Here is a 20,945-nt window from a genome sequence, read left to right on the forward strand (position 1 = left end):
GGCTCAGTTCTTTGTTGCTCCTGCTGCTGGTGTTATTATTCATTATATTATAGGTTGCTAAGGAGCATGGGGGCTCGCGTTATGGGTTGGAGCAGGGGTGGGATTCTACCAGTTTGGACCCGTTCTGCAGAACCGGTTGTTATAATTCTGAGCAGTTTGGAGAACCGGCAAATTTGCCCCTGGCTAGCCTCACCCCTCCCCGCCTGCCCTTCCCCGCCCAGTCAGTCCTTATTGCACATGCGTGACATCGCTGACTGCATTCTGACTGCATTTCTTTTTTCCCCCTCCCGATGATTAGCTGTTCCAATGATCAACTGTGCCAGGATCCCCCTCGCTGTCTAGTTGCTTTGCCCAGGAGGCTTCCCTGAGGCCCAGGAGGATAAAAGGGGAGCAGGGAGAGCAGGGGATACTGTGTAGCCCACCCCCCCCGGCTCCATTTTTTTTTGCCTTCCTGGGCCCCAGGGAAGCTTTCTGGGAGCAAAATCGCCCCCCCAGGAGGATTTCCTGAAGCCCAGGACTCAAAATAAATGGGGGGTGGTATGCTGCAAAAAAAAAAAAAAGGAAAGAAAAGAAAAGAAAAAGAAGCCACGCCCACCCAATCACATGGACACACCCACCTAGTCATGCCCACCTAGCCACAGAACCGGTTGTCAAAAAAATTGAATCCCACCCCTAGAGAGTATGTCAGATCCAAAAAGAGTTGTATTCCCAAGCCATCTGAATGGCAAATGGTTGGAGAAAGTTGAGTTGAGACCAGCAACGTATAAGAAAAAAAAGCAGATGAAAATAATTTTGCTAAAAATCAGGATTAGCCAGAAGTGTATAATGTCTGTTCGGTAGGTAGTTGTATTGAATGATGAAATAGACTGTTGATGGTTGAAATGTCTTTGAACAGACTGTTGATTGATTGCTTGATGGCAGTCTGTGGGATAAAAGTATTATTTATCAAAAGATAAAGAGCAGTATTTGGTAAACAAATAATTGTACATTTCCAAGCAGCAATGGAAAACAAAGGAGAAACGAGGAGGCAGGAATGCCATTCTTTGTCTTTTAATAGAAATGCTTTTCCAACCCGAGCAATAGCAACTGAAGGAAGGGAAAAGGTGGGGTGGGGGAAATGATAGGCAAGTTACAGAGAGAAAAAATGTGCCCTGACAGTTGTTTCAATCTGGATTTGCTTTTATTTGAAAAAATAAAGGGAAAGAATTCACAAAACTGTATGACTGAAAATACAGATTTAAATCTTGTACCAATCCAGGAATATAAGGACTAGCTAAGCCATTAAGGAGCTTTGTACAAGGAGGCATTTTTACTGGAAAATGCTCTTGTTAAAACCTTGAGGTCAAATCTTACCACCACTTTGAATAGGCTCTTGGCTTATCTTGGGCTCATATTTAGGTAGTGAAAAATTCCATTTTCTTTCAGTTTTATAGAATATGCTGTGTAATTAAAAAGCCCTTTGGGGAAGGTAATTTTCCCAGTCAGGGAGGTTCTCTATCACTTGAAATCCTTAGGTCTAGTCTGCCAGTCACATATTATCTTGTGGCCAAATCCACCTTATTTACTACCATAATAGTAGTTAAAGGCTCCATCCGTTATATCAATAGGATTACCCTGAAGCATTTGGGGGAGGGAGTCGTGAGGACAATATATGGATTTAGGTCTATCAGGCAACGTTAAGACTTGTGGACTTCAAGTCCCAGAATTATCCAGCCAACATTGAGCTAAACAGTCTCAAAGGAACTTCACAGCCTGGAGTGAATCTCTCCTGCAGATCATCAGAACCGGCAGGTTTAGGACCAGTCTTTAACCATGCTCCCCCCTCCCCATCCACCCCAAACCTAGCACCTACGGTAGCACAAGCCATTGCACCAAGTTATATAAAGGATGAATTTTCAATTCCTGATCCATTTTTCATCAAATGCCCCGAGATGGGCAAGATCCATCTCAGGGACACAGAGAGAGACACGGATGCCACCTCACAAATTTTGGCCCCTGGCTGCATTTCTCCAGATAGACCTCGGTGACAAAATCCTCCACAATAAGCTTCCTGTCTAGTGCTGGGGGAAGAGGCAGTTTGTGTAGTGCAGGGGTCTTCAAACTTGACAGCTTTAAAGACTTGTGGACTTCAACTCCCAGAATTCCTCCTCCAGTCATGTTGGCTCAGGAATTCTGGGAGTTGAAGTCCACAAGGTCTTAAACTCGCCAAGTTTGAAGACCCTTGGTGTACTGGTTAAGGCATCCGGCTAAGAAACCAGGAGATCTCAAGTTCTAGTCCCGCTTTAGGCACAAAAGCAGCTGGGTGACCTTGAGGTAGTCACGTTCTTCTCAGCCCTAGGAAGCAGCAGGCAATGCAAGCCACTTCCAAAATCTTGCCAAGAAAATTGCAGGGACCAGTCCGGGCAGTCTCCAGAGCCAACACTGACGCGAAAACAGACATTACCTCCCTAAACTCCACACACTCCTACTTTGATCGGTGTACTTGGAGCTGACTCTCTAGAGTCCTCTGTACTTTCACTGCTCTGCGGGGACCTTAAAGCTCTACTTTCCCATGGGTAAGACTACAACGATAGAGTCCCGTCCTAGTTTTTCCCTTCTTAGGAACCCAACACCTTTCTATGGAGCCGCCGAACTGAAGAACTTCCGCCGCTATTAAAGGCACCGGAGGGGGGAGCAGGACATCTGAGGGCATCAAGCAGCGTCACCGCGCCTTCATCGAGCTTTAGGGAGCATGCGTCGGGGGCTACGCACATGCTCCTTGCTCCAGCGTCCTGGTAGCGTGTGCGCGGCTGGACCAGGAAGGGTAAAAAAAAAAGGGGGGGGGGGGGTTGTGAATGTCTCGCGGGCGGAGTGGCGGTGGGTGGGGGAGGGAGGGAGAGTTGAGCTTGGACCAGCGGTGACGCGCCTGCGCGGGGCTGCGTTCGCTCGCGGCCCCTCTGGATGCCATTGGCTCCTCGGCTTGGTGCGCAGAAGGAGCTTCGGGGAGCCGAAGTCCCATCAGCGGGGCAAAGTTGCCCGCAGCCCCCTTTCCCTGAAGTGGGGGAGGTGGGAGGGCTCCGAGCGACGGCCGCACCATGGCCGTGCGAGACGAGAGGGCGGGCAGCGAAAGGCTGTGCCCCAGTTTTGTGTCCAATCAGAGAATGGAATTGTGCGTTGCACCGAGCAGGGCAGCAATGCGTAAACAAGAAGCTCTGGGAAAGTCCTCCGTCTTTCTCTCTCTCTCTCTCTCTCTCTCTCTCTCCCCCCGCTCTCCTCCTCGCGCACCGCTCCCTCCACTCCGCGGCGCGAGCCTTCCTCCTCTCAGGCTCGCGACGTCCTCCTCCTCTTCCTCCCTCCCTCCTTCGCTCCGCTCCTTCTCCCCCCATCCCCTCCCCGGCAGGAACTCCTGTCAGCTGAACGGCAGCACCTCTTCGCTCCCCCGGCACCATCCACAGGAGTCCGGCGGCTGCTCTCGGGGCGTTTCGGGGAGGGGAGGGGAAAATCCAAGGTAAGGGAACCTTCTTGCCCCGGCTCTTCCCGGAGGAAAGTTGAGGGAAGGGAGAGAGAGAGAGAGAGAGAAGGGCGCCTGGCGAAGGGCAGAGGGGAAGGGGGAGCGACTCACTCCTCTCACCCCACCCCGTCAGAACAAGTTGCGGGAAGGCAGCGTCTCTCTCTGCTCCGGCCACTTCGCGCCTTGTTGACCCGGGAACTGCCGCTCGTCAGCCGCCTTTCCCAAGGACCGGCGAAGAGAGTTAATAACTTCTTCCTTATTTGGCCCCCTCCACACACACACCCACCCCTCCTTCTCCTCACAACCGGCCCCCCCTCCCCGCGCTTAATTCGGAGTGACTCCCAAATAGGCTCAGCCGGGCTGACATTTCCCGAGGGGAGGGGAGGGGGGGTTAGGAGACCCGAAGAGACCCTTGGCTGTAAAGGGGAACCGAGGGCGGCCAAGCCAACACCCCCCCCACACACACATATATGTGTGTACACCCCGTGGGGGCCGAGGGCGGCCTGGCGTTGTTGCGTCGCTTCTTCCATTCCGGATTTTTCTAGCCCAGCAAGCCACCCGTCGGTCGGCGTCAGTCGGGTTTTTTGTGTGTGTGTGGTTTTTTTCTCTCCCCCCCCGCCAAAAAAAAAAAAAGAGCGAAGGGCGGCTGGTCTCTGAGGGAAGCATCTGCTCCTCTCTCCGTCCCGAAGGCGGCTTCCTTGACTCTTTGGTTTGCTTGGGAGCCCGTGGGGTTACATTATGTAAGGTGGTCAACAAGAGGAGGAGCGGCGCAAGTTGGGACTGGGGCGGAGAGAGAAGAGAGCCCGGATCCCTCTCTCTCTCTCTCTCTCTCTCTCTCCCTCGGCTGCGATGTTTCTGGCCCTGCTCAGCCGGAGGAGGAAACCTCTGCACACGCGCAGTCAAAAATCCCCAAAAGTGAAACTGACCAGCCGATCGTGCGTGCACCTGACTTGGCAGGTGCAGCCCGAGTCCAAAGGGAGGATTTAAAAAAAAAAAAAAAAAAACCAGGTTCGGGGTGCAAACGTCACCTACGGACTCAGGTGTATTACCACCTGTCTTTTTTTTGGGGGGGGGCACGTGGGTTTTCTACCCCTTTCCTCTCACCCCCCCACCGCCCAAACCCGGTGCTTTCGTCATGGAGGAAAATAAGAGGCAAATCGATATCGGGGAGCCGTGGGTGGAGTTAAAAGAACTCAGGGGCCGTATCGAATCCTGGCGATTGTGGGTAAAAGGATTTGTGGATTAGAACCCACGTGTGTTTTGCTTGTTAATTCGGCCTCAAAAGGATGACTTGAATGGATGAATCATCAGTTCCCTGGAAGAGTGACTCACTTCTGCTTCCCGCGCCCGCGAGCATGCATGCTTTAGTTTAGAGATGAGCTTTTCCCATCTCGGATCGAAGTAGTAGAGGCTTAGCATCGTAGTGCAGAAGAGAAACAAACTTTTTTTCTTTAAAAAAAGCTACTTTTTTGGTGTCCATTCCAACACGTTTCATTGGGAGCCGAACTGTCCTTTTGGTTTTTTGGATTTTGTCTTGGCATGTTTAGAATAGAATAGAGAAAGAATAGAATAGAATAGAATAGAATAGAATAGAATAGAATAGAATAGAATAGAATAGAGAGTAGAGTAGAGTAGAGTAGAGTAGAGTAGAGTAGAGTAGAGTAGAATAGGGAAAGAATAGAATAGAATAGAATAGAGAAAGAATAGAATAGAATAGGGAAAGAATAGAGTAGAATAGAATAGAATAGAATAGAATAGAATAGAATAGAAGAATAGAATAGAATAGAATAGAATAGAATAGAATAGAATAGAGAAAGAATAGAATACATTTATTGTCATTGCATTCCATGAATACAATGAAATTTGAAAGCTACTCCAGCACAGTGCCCCAAACACCACATCACAATCACACTACAGAGTATTTAAAAATTAAAATAATAATAATAATAGAACTAAATCACAAATGCACTGTTTGATTCAAGACAATCACTGCCTTGGAAAAGAAACTTTCTCAATCTATTCTCATTTTAAGACACCTGTAATGCCTCCCTGAATGGTAACAGTTCAAAAACGAATGTCAAGGATGAGAAAGGTCTGTGGAGATTTTTAGTGTTCTAGAGAGGAGTTTGGTCAAATTATCTTATGACTAAATGAGGTGTATCTTGTGTCAAGATGACATCTGGGTAGTTTGCAATTAGTAGAAGCTTTGATCTTTATTCAGGAACATCGGGTGTTTTTTTGTGCCTTAGGGAAAAGGAGAGAGATATAAAATGATGAAATGTACCTTTATTTCTCTAACATATTACGACGTTCCCTTTGGTTTCCTTTACAGAAGTTAACTTTGTTGTGAATTTTAAGACGTGGCATTTGAGCTTGTTGAAGTTATATAATGTACATTTAATTTAAATACAAAGCAACAGCCACCAATGCCCCTTCATCAAGTTCTGTTGTCCTGCTCTTTTAGAAGAGATTCACAATAACAATTTTAGTATGGAGATGCCACCATACTAAACAATAGTAGTAGTATGGACCACAGCAGAACATAATGGAATAGCCAGTTTTTATGCTTAGATATTCAAGGTTTGAAACATTCATAGTAAGAGGATATGCAATCATTTAAGGTTGTATTAAAACATGTTTTCTTGATATGCATGACTGCAGTGTACTTCACTGTACAAACAAAATCATTTTATTCATTTATTGTTTTGTTCGGAGCCTTAATGTTGAAATCATTGGCAATAAACCAGAATGGTTTAATGGACTGAAGAAAGCTCATCAGCTGTGTTGATGGACTCATCCCAATTACATTTAAGTTATAACTACAATCCTAAACATTGTGCTATTGGAGGAAGTCATCCTGAATTCAATTAAATTTAGCTGTATAGCCATTTTCACACTATTGATTTATAGTATTTTATACCATTATCTAATCATTGGCTGGATGCCCACTATAAAACAGCATAAATAATTGGTGTGGAAATAGTCTAAAAAACATGCACATGTTAAGACCCACTGAGATTTCTGGGGAAAGTTAGTCACAAATAGATAAGTCAGCACTAATTTTAGTAAAGTATTAAGTTTAATTTGCTATAGATTGCATTTTGGTATGCCATAGTTCCTAGAAAATATGAGCTACAAAACTTGGTGGGGTTTGGTTTTTTGAGTTAATATGGAGTTATATAATGAATTTATAATTTTATAACTTCACTAAATATTGGTGAAGTTCAACAATTTAGGAATTTGTATTGAATATTTCAGAAAGAATTTGTTATGATATATGAGAATAACATCATAGCTTGCTTGAACCAAATAAGTCTGGATCTTGTAAATTATGTGGACAGAAGATTATTTGGGAATCCCCTGTTTCATTATGAAAGAAAATGAAGTGTAGATGAGATAAGCCAACTTAATCAAATAAAAGTTACTTTGTCCCAAGAATATATTGCAAGTACAATATAAATTTATATTTCTGATGTTGGTACATTTTGTTTCTAATGAAAATAGGAAAATTAACTTTTATGTTCTCTGAACTTTCTTCAGGGCACAATAAAGCACTAATCAGTATGAATAAATCCTGCAGGGATCTTTCTCCTGGAACTTTTGTTGTCTGTTTCTGTCTGTTATTTTATCTCTGAAAGGACTCTCTAATGAGGTGTCTGGCATGCCTTTGCAAAGTGTTAACTGTGCAAATGTGTTAGGCAGTTGTGCAAAATTGCTGCAAATTAAAATGCTTTCAGAAATAGAAGTGTTAATAGTTTATTTTTATCAATTAACAAAATGGAAAGTAAATGAAGAGAAATCCAAATCAAATCAATATTTGGTTTGGCCACCCTTTTCCTTCAAAACAGCATCAATTCTTACACTTGTACAAAGTCAGGGATTTTGTAGAATTAGAGTCAGGTGTATGATTAGCCAATTATACCAAGCAAGTGCTAATGATAATTAGTTTCATATGTAAGTTGAAACCAATCATAAACAGAAACAGCTGCCTAGGAGACTTAAAACTGATTGAGGAACATCCAAACTCTGCTATTAGGGTGAGGTTGTGGAAGACTGTTTCATATCACAGGTCACACACCGTGGCAAAACTGGAACAAGACACAAGGTAGTCAATCATACAGCATCAGCAAGGTCTCTCCCAGGCAAAGATTTCAAAGACTGGGATTTCAAGGTGTGTTGTTCAAGTTCCTTTGAAGAAGCACAAAAAAACAGGCAACATTGAGGACTCTAGATGCAGGGATCAGTCAAGGAAATCTAATGATGAAAGACACATCTCTTTGACATTGGAAGATGTCCAGCAGTTCCATCAGCACAGAACTGGCAGAAACCAGTAAGACCCAAGTATTCCCGTCTACTATCTAGAGAAGTCTGCCCAGAAGTGGTTTCATGGAAGAATTGCAACAAAAAAGCCATACCTCTTGATGTGGAAACAAGGCTAAGTGATTCAACTATGTATGAAAACATAGGAACTGATGTGCAGAAAAATGACAGCAGGTGATCTGGATTTGATGGGTCAAAATCTGAAATACTTGGCTATACTGGTAGCAGGAAGCAGTTTGTTCATCCAAGGTCTGGAGAGCAGTACAATAATGAGTGTCTGCAGGCAACAATGAAGCATGGAGATTCCTTGTAAGTTTGGGGCTGCATTTCTGCAAATGGAGTTGGAGATTTGATCAGGATCAGTGATGTCTTCAATGCTGAGAAATACAGGCAGATACTTATCCATCACTCCATACCTTCAGGGAGGCATGTGATTGGCCCGAAATATATTCTGCAGCAGGACAATGGCACCAAACATACCAATGTTATTAAGACACACTCTGCTAAAGAGAAGTTCCTTGAACTTTTCTCGAGCATGGGCTCTATCATGAGTCCAAAAACTCAGAAGACTGGTCTGGTCCTGGTGACCAACCCTGATTGGATCCTGCAATATTATCATGAAACACCTATATTTGCCTTCATTCATTATTAAGAACTACCTTCAGTGTAAAGAATAACAAGAAGGTCCTGGAAATGATGGTTTGGCCCCCACAGACCCTGATAACATCACAAAATCTGTTCAGGATTACATGAAGAGACAGAAGGATTTGAGGCAGCCTACATCCACAGAAGATCTGTGGTTCTCCAACATGTTTGGAACAACCTTGAAGGAACCTTGCCAAGTTCTTTCAAAAACTGTTGCAAGTGTACCTAAAAGAATTGATACTGTTTTAAAGGCAAAGGGTGATCATCCCAAATATTGATTTGAATATTGATCTTCTGTTTATTTACTTTCCATTTTATTAATTGATAAAAATAAAAAATCAACACTTCTATTTCTGGAAGCATTCTTAATTTACAATATTTTTGCACAACTTCCAAATATTTTTTCATAGTGTTGTAGGTCTGCTGTGATGTAGTACAATTTTTGATAAAACATTTGATGGCCGAATCACAGGTATAGGGCTGAGAACTGCAAAGTATGCGTATAGGTATAGCAACATTTTGAGTGTGGATTTTTGGGTACATTTTTAAATCATGATAGAATGTTTCCCACTTCAAAATAGCAGAAAACTGTGTTTCAGCAAAGATCCAGGAGCTGCAGAACGGCTAAAAAGAAGAACAAGAATAAATATCCAGCATGCAGCATTCATTAACAAAGCAAGAATAAGGAATAGTAGGCAAAATAAATTGAAGGCAAGAGATCAGAGGAAATTTAACTTGAATGTAATTTCTACTGGTACATTTTATTAAACTTTACCATGACTTTCTAATCTTACAAATCATCCTTGCTTCAACCATATTCATATACTCTATCATAGGTTGCCTATTCTCGTTAATTTTCTTACCTATCTTTATGAGGACTTCAAAAACTCCATCCTTGTACAAGCTGGTTAAACTATCAGCTCTGTCTAATATATTCAGATCTTATTCATATCCTATAAGAACTCCTGAGATACAGTAACTAATGAATTTTGTGATTTAGAAAGCATTTACGCAACATAAATACTGATATATACAGGTGAAACTTGAATAATTAGAATATTGTGCAAGAGTTCATTTATTTCAGTAATGCAACTTAAAAGGTGAAACTAATATATGAGATAGACTCATTGCATGCAAAGCAAGATAGTTCAAGCCATGATTTGTCATAATTGTGATGATTATGGCTTACAGCTCATGAAAACCCCAAATCCACAATCTCAGAAAATTAGAATATTACATCAATAAAACAAGGATTGTCCATAAAACAATATCGGACCTCTGAAAAGTATAAGCATGCATATGTTCTCAGTACTTGGTTTGGGCCCCTTTTGCAGCAATGACTGCCTCAGTGCGGCATGGCATAGAAGCTATCAGCCTGTGGCACTTCTGAGGTATTATGGAAGACCAGGATGCTTCAATAGCGGCCTTCAGCTCTTCTGCATTGTTCGGTCTCATGTCTCTCACCTTTCTCTTGCCAATGCCCCATAGATTCTCTATGGGGTTCAGGTCAGGCGAGTTTGCTGGCCAATCAAGCATAGTAATCATTGAACCAGGTTTTGGTGCTTTTGGCAGTGTGGGCAGGTGCCAAGTCCTGCTGGAAAATGAAGTCAGCATCCCCATATAGCTCATCTGCAGAAGGAAGCATGAAGTGTTCCAAAATCTCCTGGTAGACAGCTGCATTGACCCTGGACTTCATGAAGTACAGTGGACCAATACCAGCAGATGACATGGCTCCCCAAATCAACACAGACTGTGGAAACTTCACACTGGACTTCAAGCATCGTGCAGTGTGCGCCTTGATGCACTGATTCCAGCCTCAGTCCACTCCTTGTGAAAGTCCCCAACACTTTTGAATGGCCTTTTCCTGACAATCCTCTCCAGGCTGCGGTCATCCCTGCTGCTTGTGCACCTTTTTCTTCCACACTTTTCCCTTCCACATAACTTTCTATTAATGTGCTTTAATAATAGCACTTTGGAACATCCAACTTCTTTTGCAATTACCTTTTGAGGCTTTCCCTCCTTACGGAGGGTGTCAGTGATGGTTTTCTGCACAACTGTCAGGTCAGCAATCTCCCATGATTGTGCTTCCTACTGAACCAGACTGAGAGACCATTTAAAGGCTCAGGAACCCTTTGCAGGTGTTATGGCTTGATTGGTTGATTAGAGTGGGACACTTTGAGCCTAGAATATTGAACCTTTTCACAATATTCTAATTTTTTGAGATTGTGGATTTGGGGTTTTCATGAGCTGTAAATCATAATCATCTCAAATTATGACAAATCACTGCTTGACCTATCTTGCTTTGCATGTAATGAGTCTATCTCATATATTAGTTTCACATTTTAAGTTGCATTACTGAAATAACTGAACTTTTCCACAATATTCTAATATTTTGAGTTTCACCTGTGTGTGTGTGTGTCTGTGTGTCTGTGTGTGTGTTTTTGTGTGTGCGTGTGTGTGTGTTCGTAGATTTTCACGGGTACAGGTATGTAGGTCTAGATGTGTTTGGGTCTTTTCCCATGTAAGATTAAGAGTATCTTGGTGAAGTTTCGGCAGAATCTGTATATGTAGGTCTAGGTGTGTTCTGTATATGTAGGTCTACATATATATGTAGGTCTAGGTGTGTTTGGGTCTTTTCCCGTGTAAGATTAAGAGTACACGGGAAAAGACCTGATCACACCTAGACACCTACATACCTATACCCATGAAAATCTACGAATATATATATATATGGATCTTTGGTTATTCGGGTTTTCTCCCGCGTAAGATTCAAAGTATCTAGGCAACGTTTCGATGAAGTCTCATTCATCATCTTCAGGCTTCTGTCTTCAGCTCTGTGCTTCTCAGAGTGATGTGAGCTTGCAGCTGCTTCTTCCTTTTAACTGCTAGTGGGGGTGTGACTTGACTGGGTGGGGGCTTGGCTGCGTTCCGATTGGGTGGGGGTGTGTTCTCATTGGTTGGAGGCTTGGCTGTGTTCTGACTGGTTGGGGGCTGGCCGTGTTCTGATTGGCTGGAGGCGTGCTCTGTTCAGGTGGGGGCTTGGCCGTGCTCAGGCTAGTCCCAGCTGCTGGGGATTTGAGCTGGTGAGCTGGGATCTTGCTGTTTGGCTTTGAGTTCGTGGTCGTGCCACATCTTCATGGTGGGGGTCAGTTCGCTTCATGTATGGCTCAGATGGGTTTGAAGTCACTACCCACTTCAAACCCATCTGAGCCATACTGACCACTGGTTAACCACTGTAAAAGTCTGACTCACAGATGAACACTATACAGAAGCCTGATGATGGCAGATGAGATTCTGCCGAAACATTGGTACAACTTTAAAAGCACAACTACAATGACGTGGGAAAATACCCGAACAAAGCTGAATGCCATACATACATACATACATACATATATACATACATTTACAACAATAATGCTTTTTTATCCATGCTTATTCTCATTATAGGCTAAAGTGTGGGTACATGTTTAAAGACTCATTGTTACTGTAACTTTGAACTACAATAACTAATTTGCATATTCATAGCTTTCTTGGCTTCTGATCAGGATATTTGTTTCTGCCATTTGCAGGGGAAGTTGTAGTGCAAAATATAGAATACAGAAATATAAGTAGCAGTATTTGGTTCTTACAGGCTTAGATACAAATTCATCATATGAAAATATTACTAAATATAAAACTTTGAAGACTTCTACCTGACTTTCATATTGGCTATTATCTTTCCCATCTTCTCATTTCTCATCTTTTCTCATCTTCTCATCTTTCCTACTATCTTCTCCTATTGGTATCTTATGATTTATCACTTGTAGTTTGTATCATGATTTTAACTATGATTTATGACCTATCACTTTGTTGTTGTATGCGTGTACACTGAGAGCTTACGCACCAATTCCTTGACTGTCCATCACACTCGGCCAATAAAATTTATTCTATTCTATTCTATTCTATTCTATTCTATTCTATTCTCCTATTCTTTTTTGTGTCTTTCTAATTAAATATATTTATTGCTGCAATTTATATTCAATTTTGAAAAGGCTCTAAATGGCTTATAATTAATACAAATAATACAAAATAAAATGGACAGATAAAAATTCACAAACCTCCCAACCAATAACAGTATTAAATCTTCCTGTCCACTAAGGCACCAAGGAAAATAGTCATGACAACAGTTTGCCTACCAGAAGAAGACAACAATAGCATATTTATCAATCCTCAAGAGGCTTTCCTGAATACCAGCAATTGGTGGGATTTTTCATTATCCCATAAGAGTGAGAATGCCTGGAGGGTTACTCTTGTCAGGGAAAAACGGTTTTATGAAAAGAAACAGGAATATGACTCAAAGTATTTGCTCATAGGAACCAGGAAAGCATTAACCAGGCAAGAGGATAGATGTTGGGTGAAATCTGTGGCTGCTGCATATAAAGAATCATTACATGCAGGAAAAGAGGGAGCTGTAAAAAGAGTTGGGGAGAGAATTGAGAAGAAAAGAATGTTCACCCATGAGCTGTGAACAGAACAAAAAGGGTATACAGAATATTTTTCTAGTTATACTACTGTATGGCAAAGACAAAAGGAAACTGAGATAAAGGTACAATGTTCAGAGAAATATGACAAAATTGGAGGAAACTGGAATGTATTAAAACATAGAGATGAGAAAGCCTCAGGAAAAGTCCTGATCCCTTGGTAGACCAGGGAGGCAAGGTAGACAAGTCCTTATCCCTTGGTAGGCAAGACAAGTATTGCAAAAGTTCATTCCTATAAATCGGGGTGTCAAACTTGATTTCAGTGAGGGCCACATCAGGGTTGTGTTTGACCTTGGGGGGGTGGTGGCCAGGATGGGCATGGCTGGGATGGGCATGGCCAGGGTGGGTGTGACCAGCTTGAAGTCATTCGTTGAGGCTCTGTTTTTGGCTGACAGACTCCAGCCCTCTGCCAGTGAAAACAGAGCCCTGGGAGGCCGCTTGTGACCTGTCCGGGCTCCATTTTCGGCTGCGACAGCTTCCCTGGGCTTCATTTTCTCTGACAGCTCTCATGGGCAAAAACGGAGCTGGGGCCAGCTGCGCGCAGCTCCTCCAAGCTCCATTTTTGCTGGCAGAGGGCTGCAGGAGGCTGTCGCGGCTGAAATTGGAGCCTGGGGCGGCCATGCACAGCTTTCCCGAGCTTCGTTTTCGCTCTCAGAGATACCACGGGCAAGTCCTTCACTGTTTTCAGGGCAGCCCCATGGCCTTGAGTTTGACACCACCTTAACAAAATGCAAGCCATTGACTATGAATGGTCTCTGGAAGCTTCTGTTCCTAGATCATCAAAATTCCAACCCTAAAGTTATGTTTTATATTTTGTGCAATTTTGAATTATTATATGCCACAATCTAGTGCTTATGAGAGCACTAAATTGTTATGGTATTCATATACTATGAAAAAATAAAATATAAGTTTATTTTGTGTGTGCATATGTATATGTATATATGTATATGTGTGGGCTGCAAATAAATTTAACAAATAATAATAGTGACAGCATGTTGTTTTTTTCATCAGTTTTCAAGATGCTAGGGATACAAATACAGTTGAAGTGTTTAATCTAGAATACTCTTTGTTTACAGCTTCATGATATTTCTTTATCAGATATTATTATTACACAATTGTGTCTTTGAATGGTTGCTAAATGAGGTAGTCAGTAAGTGAGGTCTAACTTAAAAGTGACCACATGCTTTATATTGTGCCAATATTTAGGTTATGCATCTGAATGTGGATTTTATTTATAGGTAGTCCTTGACTTATGACCACAATTTATCCCAAAATTTCTGATGCTATGAAACAGTTCTTAAGTGAATTTTGCCCCATTTCACAACCACTTTTTGACAGAGTTGTGAATCGCTACAGTTGTTAAGTTAGTAACATGGTTGTTAACTTTGTCAGAAGGTTGCAAACGGAGATCACATGACCCTGGGACACTGCAACGGTCATAAATAGGAGACAGTTGCCAAGTGTTTGAATTTTGATCACATGACCCTGGGGATGCTGCAATGATTTCTGTTTGAGCAGCGGATTGGACTAGAAGATCTCCAAGGTCCCTTGCAACTCTGTTATTCCGTTAAAAACTTCGTTAACAGTCACTAAGTGAACTGTTATAACTCAAGGACTACCTGTATTCTCTGGGTGGCTCCCAATCAACAATATCCAATTTATATTGCATATTAGCCTGAAATAAGGAATTGTCCAAAAGCTTGTTTTCCTATACGTTTCTTAAACTGTGTTGCAGTAATTTTTATCACTAAGTAATTTTCAGACGTAAATGAAGGCAATGCCCAGCATGTGCACATGCACATTTTATGTTTCTTTATCTATTTGTTTTAAAAATGTAAAGGCAGATTTTTTCTTAAGAATGGCACCTTTACTTTTTTTATAAAAACAGTGAAGTGCTTTTATCACAAAGGTTAGTCAAAAGTGGCAAGGAAAAAGATATAAGAAGAAATGTAATTAATTATTCCAAATAAATCACATTCTGTCTTTTATTCTCACAATGATCATCCAGATCCTACAGAAATCTCATAAGCAGGTCACAAAAGTAGCATCTTCTGTAATTGACATCAAGAGACTTGTTGCCTCCAATACTATTATCCACAAGTAACCTTAACCTCCTCTTCTAAGCAGTTTAAATTGGTGGTTAATATATTCTGGAAATAACAAAAAATATGCTATGTGAAAAAGAGCTTTTTAAATTTGAATTTCTATAATTTCAATTCAGTGGATGATCTGAGATTCTTAATTATTTTTTCTATATGATACATATATGTACTGTGCATATCTTAATCATACAACCCTTATTTGTCTTTTCTTATTCAGCATTAAAGCTGGCTAATCATTGTAGCCTTCACTATAATAATAAGAGTTGCTGAAACTGTTTGATCATTTTGAATGAATTTTTCTTTCTTTCTTTCTTTTTTTTTTTTTGGCTCTTCGGTATGTTTTGAGATATAATTATCAGAACTGTTCACAGTTTTAAATACAGCTCTAATCACTCCCATAAAATGTATTGTCTTGTCTCCAAGACATTATTCTACTGTGCCTTTACATCCTTGGATACATCATACTACAAAACAAGAGAATATAGTTATTTCAGTGTGCCCCAGAGCATACTGGATTATATAGGAGAAAATACAAATCTTAAATATATGAGCATTTAAAATGCATGGGATGTAACAGCTTTTATAAAAATTTCTATGCTGAACAAAACAAGTTTTAATTATAAATGGCTCCCATTTTAGAAGAAGAAAAATGTTGAAAATCAGTGTGTTAGTCCTGTTGACTTACATCTTTGTATACTATTATCACTTTTACTGTAATAAATAGGTGAGCACAAATCCCCCCCCCCATCACCCCAAAAGGTGACTGAAAGAAATAAATTTTTCGGGAAAAAAGTGTTTCTCTTTCCCATTACAACTGTTGATCATTAATACATATGAACCGATTTCTTAAAATTGAGAAGTACTTGAGTATTTCTGTATCACATTCCTCTTAAAACATTCTACCATTACCTTTTAAAGGCTTAGTTTCAATTCCTGCTATAGTTTATAACTCTAGAGAGAGAGAAAAGAAAGATCACACGAAAGCTGCACATATAGTAAGAACATGTCTAAATACCATCTTAAGACAAACCAAAGAATGAAACAGGTAGAAAGGATACAGTAGAGAATGGAATGAGGTAGGATGAGGCAGAGCTAACTTATCCTAATAACTCCAGGTTGCCGACAAGCAGCTCCTTCCATACAGGCTTCTTCAGTTTTATTCCAGTAAAACTGACCCGATGCCAGGTCTCAAATGGTATTGTCTAAAAAATGTCTTTAAATGGAACTGTACATAGCAGTGTTACTTACATATTGGGTTCTCTTATTTTTAAATATTTTTCACAATCTCTTTTTCATACTTAAGAGGATGAGAATGAAAATGTTTTGTGAGGAGGAGTTTCTTATTGACCATTGCTGGATTTGTGACAACCAAATATTCAAGATGCAATAAAAAACATAAATACAGCTTGGATTTGCTCTAGAATCTAGTTGGACAGAAATTCAATATTTTATTGTGAAAGTGTTCTGCAATCTAGAGATCTACTAAAATCTTAAATTGCATCTAGATTTTAAAAAGTGCTAAAGAACACATAAAACTTTTCATTATTTCAGTCAGCTTTTATTCTTTTGCCATTATATCTATTTTAATTCCCATACTTAGTTTAATTAATTAGTTTTTGGATGGCATGGATTTTCAGTGCAATAAATAAACATGTACAGAAATCTCCAGGATTAGGACAATATGTTACTGTTTCTTGCTTGTAGAGAGGAAGGTCAGATTTATTGCAAAACATTTTGTTATCTTTAATGTTCCCGGAATCATTAGTCTGATTTACCCACAGATTTGCTAATTCCTCCCAGTGGTCATATCTGGGTTCCATGTTGATTTTTATATCAGATAATAAAATTGTATCGCCAGTGAAGGTCAGAAAAAAATCACTCAACAAAAGGGAAATTCCACAATCAGGGCTAAATTGAAATAAAAATAACATATCATAGACTGGCCGAGTGCGTATGTGGAAGGTGTATAATTAGTAAGTATGAAGAAAATATTATCAGTGTTTAGCAAAGCAACAACAGCAACAAGAGTAGCCTCTGGTCTCTGCTTTAAGTGTGCCTTCTAGTCACTCCATAAAAAACGATGCACAGGTTTCTGTCTTTATGATTTTTATTAGTTTTCAAAGAAGTTGTTTTTTTGTGGGAAAGAAAAAAATAGGTCAAAAGGTTTCCTTAGATTAAAAATTCATACACTACACTATTTGTGCTAATTACAACAGCTTCAAATACCTGAGACAGGAAAGCTTGGAACTATTATTCATTAATGGTGAAAACTACAGTACTGTGGAGATTCCATCCACTTTCTTTATTAGAAACAAGGGATTGCATCATTGTTTGAAGCACACCTTGAACCTTTTTATATACTGTGTGGAACATTTTCACATGTTGGAGCAAGCAGAACTTTCCCAAGAAGCCTTTTGCTTTAGGTGTGGGGTGCAACCTATGTTGTCAGTTGTATGCAAAAAATATGCCTATGTAATTCAGGAATATGAGTTCACACCAGGAATAATTCACAGAAAGAGTTCAGATTCCATTTTGTATCTGTACATATGTGATTCCAGAATAAGTATGTTTTTGAAAAGTGAGCTGCATCAAAAAATAAAACTACATGGGAAAATCATCACTACTGTACAGTAACAGTTTAGGCTGGGTTTGTTCAGAGTAAAACATATTTGCATGCTTGCAGTAATATTGTGCAGGATATAGCTCAATCATACTAGGATGATGAAGACAATCAGCTCAACAGGTTTCCTGTATAATGCAACTGATATTACGTTATTCTAAGCAGCCCAAGAGTACCAGTTTGGTATGGTGGTTAAAGCATCATTCTGGAAACTGGAAAATAGTGAGTTCTAGTCCCACTTGAAGCACAAAACCCACTGGACGACCTTGGGCCAGTCACTTTCAACCCTAAAAAGGAGGGAATGGCAATCCAATGGAAAAACTTTGCAAAAAAAAAAACCCTGCAGGGACTTTTCTAGGCAGTCTCTGAAAATCAGACACGGTTGAAAGGAAGGGGAAAAAAACACATCAGGTAACACCTAATCAGAATAATAACTGGTTATATATGGATGAGTTCAACATTTTTTCAAGACCTTCTGATATATAAAGCACTAGAGAAATGTTCTTAATGATGGGGTATGTGTGTGTATTGGTGCATTTAAACACTATTATAAAGACTTGGAAGCCCAACAAGATAAGTCTGCTTTTCCTAAGAACATTTTCTTTGAGCAGTCAAACTCCTCTTTTCAAAGCAGTGAGATATCTACATCAGGGGCGCTATTCAGCAGGTTCTGACCAGTTCTGGAGAACTGGTATGGAAATTTTGAGTAGCTCAGAGAACCAGCAAATATCACTTCTGACTGGCCCCGCCCCCATCTATTCTCTGCCTCCCGAGTCCCAGCTGATCGGCTGGGTCTTTTTTTGTTGCCCTGAACAGGAGAATGGAGCTGGAAAGCAGGTTAGTGGGGTGGGGAGATTTTACAGTAACCTTCCCCAAGGGGTGGGGTGGAAATGGAGATTTTACAGTATCCTTCCCCTTGCCATGCTCACCAAGCCACGCCCACCAAGCCATGCCACGCCCACAGTACTGGTAGTAAAAAATTTGAATCCCACCACTGATCTATATATAGCTGTCCCCAAACTCCGAAGGGCACTAATTTTAGCACACAGCAGTGCACTTCCCACACCAGTTTTACAGGACTAGTATAAAAAAATTCCGTATGAGTTGACACTGCACCCCTGTGGACAAGGGGCTATTGAAACTACAGCTCATGACCTATTATACTGTAACTTCTATAAGGACTCTGATAAAATACCCAAGAAACGTTGATATTTTTTATGTGCAATTGCTATTATCAGAGCACACTACGATGAAGTTTCTTTGAACGTAGTTAAATGTTGTTATATTGTTTACAAAATTAGGCAGATTTTGACTATTACAAACAATCTACTACAATCTAATTGTAACATTTTTTATTATTATTTGATGTCTCTTATTTATAGTGCTGGTCTGTGACATAATCAAAATTATTATTAAGGACTCTGAAAAGTAGGATACTGTTTCTAAATCCATGGACTGCTATTTATTTGCGTGTAACTGAAACTGAAATACCCTATTCTATTTGGAAACAATGTATGAGTTGCTTTACTGTGAATGTATGAGAGGATGTATTTATTTTACTCCACTGTAGCATATAAAATTACTCAGATTCACCTATCCCATTGTGTTAAAATAGTTACATAAAATGGTATTTGAATGTCATTATTAAACATTAAGCTATTGTTGTTTGTAGAATTTCTATTTGTCTTCCTTCTCCTGCCTACTAGCATTTCATCCAGAGCTGCACAGTATCTTATGGTGCCACACGCTATATCTAAAATAACTATGGATTGTCTAGTGAGAAAGACAAGAGTTTGCAGGGCATCACTTCAATTGAAGTGTTTGAGCCAACTTCTAATTTCTGGATCTAGACAGGGTTAACCTAAACTTAGATGCAAAAATCTAGAACATTAGATAGCAGGAAAAAATGTTCTGTATCTGCTGGCTGCTATTCATTTTGTTATCACCCAAATATGGGAGCTCTACCTGAAAAGAAAAGAAAGAAGCTGAGTTGTAGAACGGTGGTACATTGATATTCCCACAATTACAAAAGAACCTTTTTGGCATTGAATCTGCAATGTCCCATAAGAAAGATATTCAGACATGGAAACTCACTGGGATCAGTTATTCTGTCCCAATCCACCTATTTCTCAGGTTTCTTCTGGTGGGGAAAAATCAGAGGAGGAATCCTATGTGTGCTATCTTGATCTCCTAAATGAAAGGTGGATGTATGTCTGATTAATAATAGTGGTCAGTAACAGTTTAGTTTTGATGTATTTCTGAACCACAGTTCAAATACAATCAAACTCAGGACAGTGTTTTTCAAACCTGGTAACTTTAAAATATGTGGACTTCAACTCCCAGAATTCCCTAGCCATAATACATCTTAAGAGTTGCCAGGTTTTGAAGAACACTGCTCTGGCAGCTTCTTGTAATCCATATATCTTATGTTGAGCATATTTCTAAATTTTGGTCAACTTGTGTACTGGGAAATTCTACTGCTGTGGTGGAGTATTTTAACAACTCCTAAACCTCTGCCAGCTTCAGGCTTGGTAGAACAGTAATATGTCACAGTCGTAATACAGAAATAGTTGTGTTTATCTGTTTTCAGCTATCTAAAATTAGTTTCTCTTTTCCCTTGAATCCAATGGACTGAATATACAGTATTTAGCCATTGAAACATTGTATAGACCTCCTGGTCACAGAGAAAAAAATTCTTACTAGTGGAAGATTTATCAAAGTTAGGGTTTGGCATTGAACTTGTTTAGTTTTACACCAAATGAAAAGTATAATCATAAGCCAGTGGACAGTGAGCATCTAAAAGTGTACTACTAGATCCAGGGGGCAAAAATTTGGATAACTACTAGATGACAGCAAGGAGAGGCAGAAAACTAGCTCTTTGCTGCTTTTTTTACATCCCGGATTGATAGTTCTAACTTGGTTCTTTAGCTTCTATTTAATCTGCAAAACAATGTTGAGGATCAAGTAGATCCTTTAACGTTTCACTAGCCAAAATAATTATTTGCTTTATGTTTTACTTTCCATTTTTGTTTCTTTACAAAAACAAAAATTTCATTTGTATTTTCAGATGGCAAAACTCACAGCTGCTGCAGTTTGTGCCACCATTGTAAATGTAGTAAAATAACTGCTTGTGTAAATTTTGCTTTTATCTATTCAATTGTAATCTATTCAGGCACTATTTTTTTCTGTGAAAAAAGAAAAAAAAGGCCACGACAATATTTCATTCATCTCAAACACACAAGGAAAGG

General features: G+C 40.2%; 1 protein-coding gene and 1 long non-coding RNA gene across 6 annotated transcripts in view; one reads left to right on the forward strand and one right to left on the reverse strand.

The window, feature by feature from the left end:
* Positions 1-835: 835 nt before the first annotated feature.
* LOC148130838 (uncharacterized) lies at positions 836-2,672 on the reverse strand. Its single transcript, XR_015749355.1, has 3 exons — positions 2,606-2,672; positions 2,444-2,532; positions 836-922 (listed from the first exon to the last, which is right to left on the reverse strand). It is a non-coding gene; the product is annotated as an uncharacterized LOC148130838 (long non-coding RNA).
* Positions 2,669-20,945, forward strand: part of PCGF5 (polycomb group ring finger 5) — a 39,212-nt gene continuing 20,935 nt past the window's right edge. For 2 of the 5 annotated variants that reach the window (XM_026670780.2, XM_026670784.2), the window contains exon 1: positions 3,156-3,487. The gene's annotated coding sequence lies outside the window, so the exon portion shown is untranslated. Of the gene's footprint in view, positions 2,804-3,155; positions 3,488-20,945 lie in introns of those variants that run through there. The other 3 variants (XM_026670785.2, XM_087964184.1, XM_026670782.2) reach the window with 2 other exon arrangements.

The sequence above is a fragment of the Notechis scutatus genome, chromosome 4 (genome assembly GCF_049901735.1).
Source record: "Notechis scutatus isolate UNSWTSFEM ecotype Mainland chromosome 4, rNotScu1.2, whole genome shotgun sequence".
Lineage (NCBI taxonomy): Eukaryota > Metazoa > Chordata > Lepidosauria > Squamata > Elapidae > Notechis > Notechis scutatus.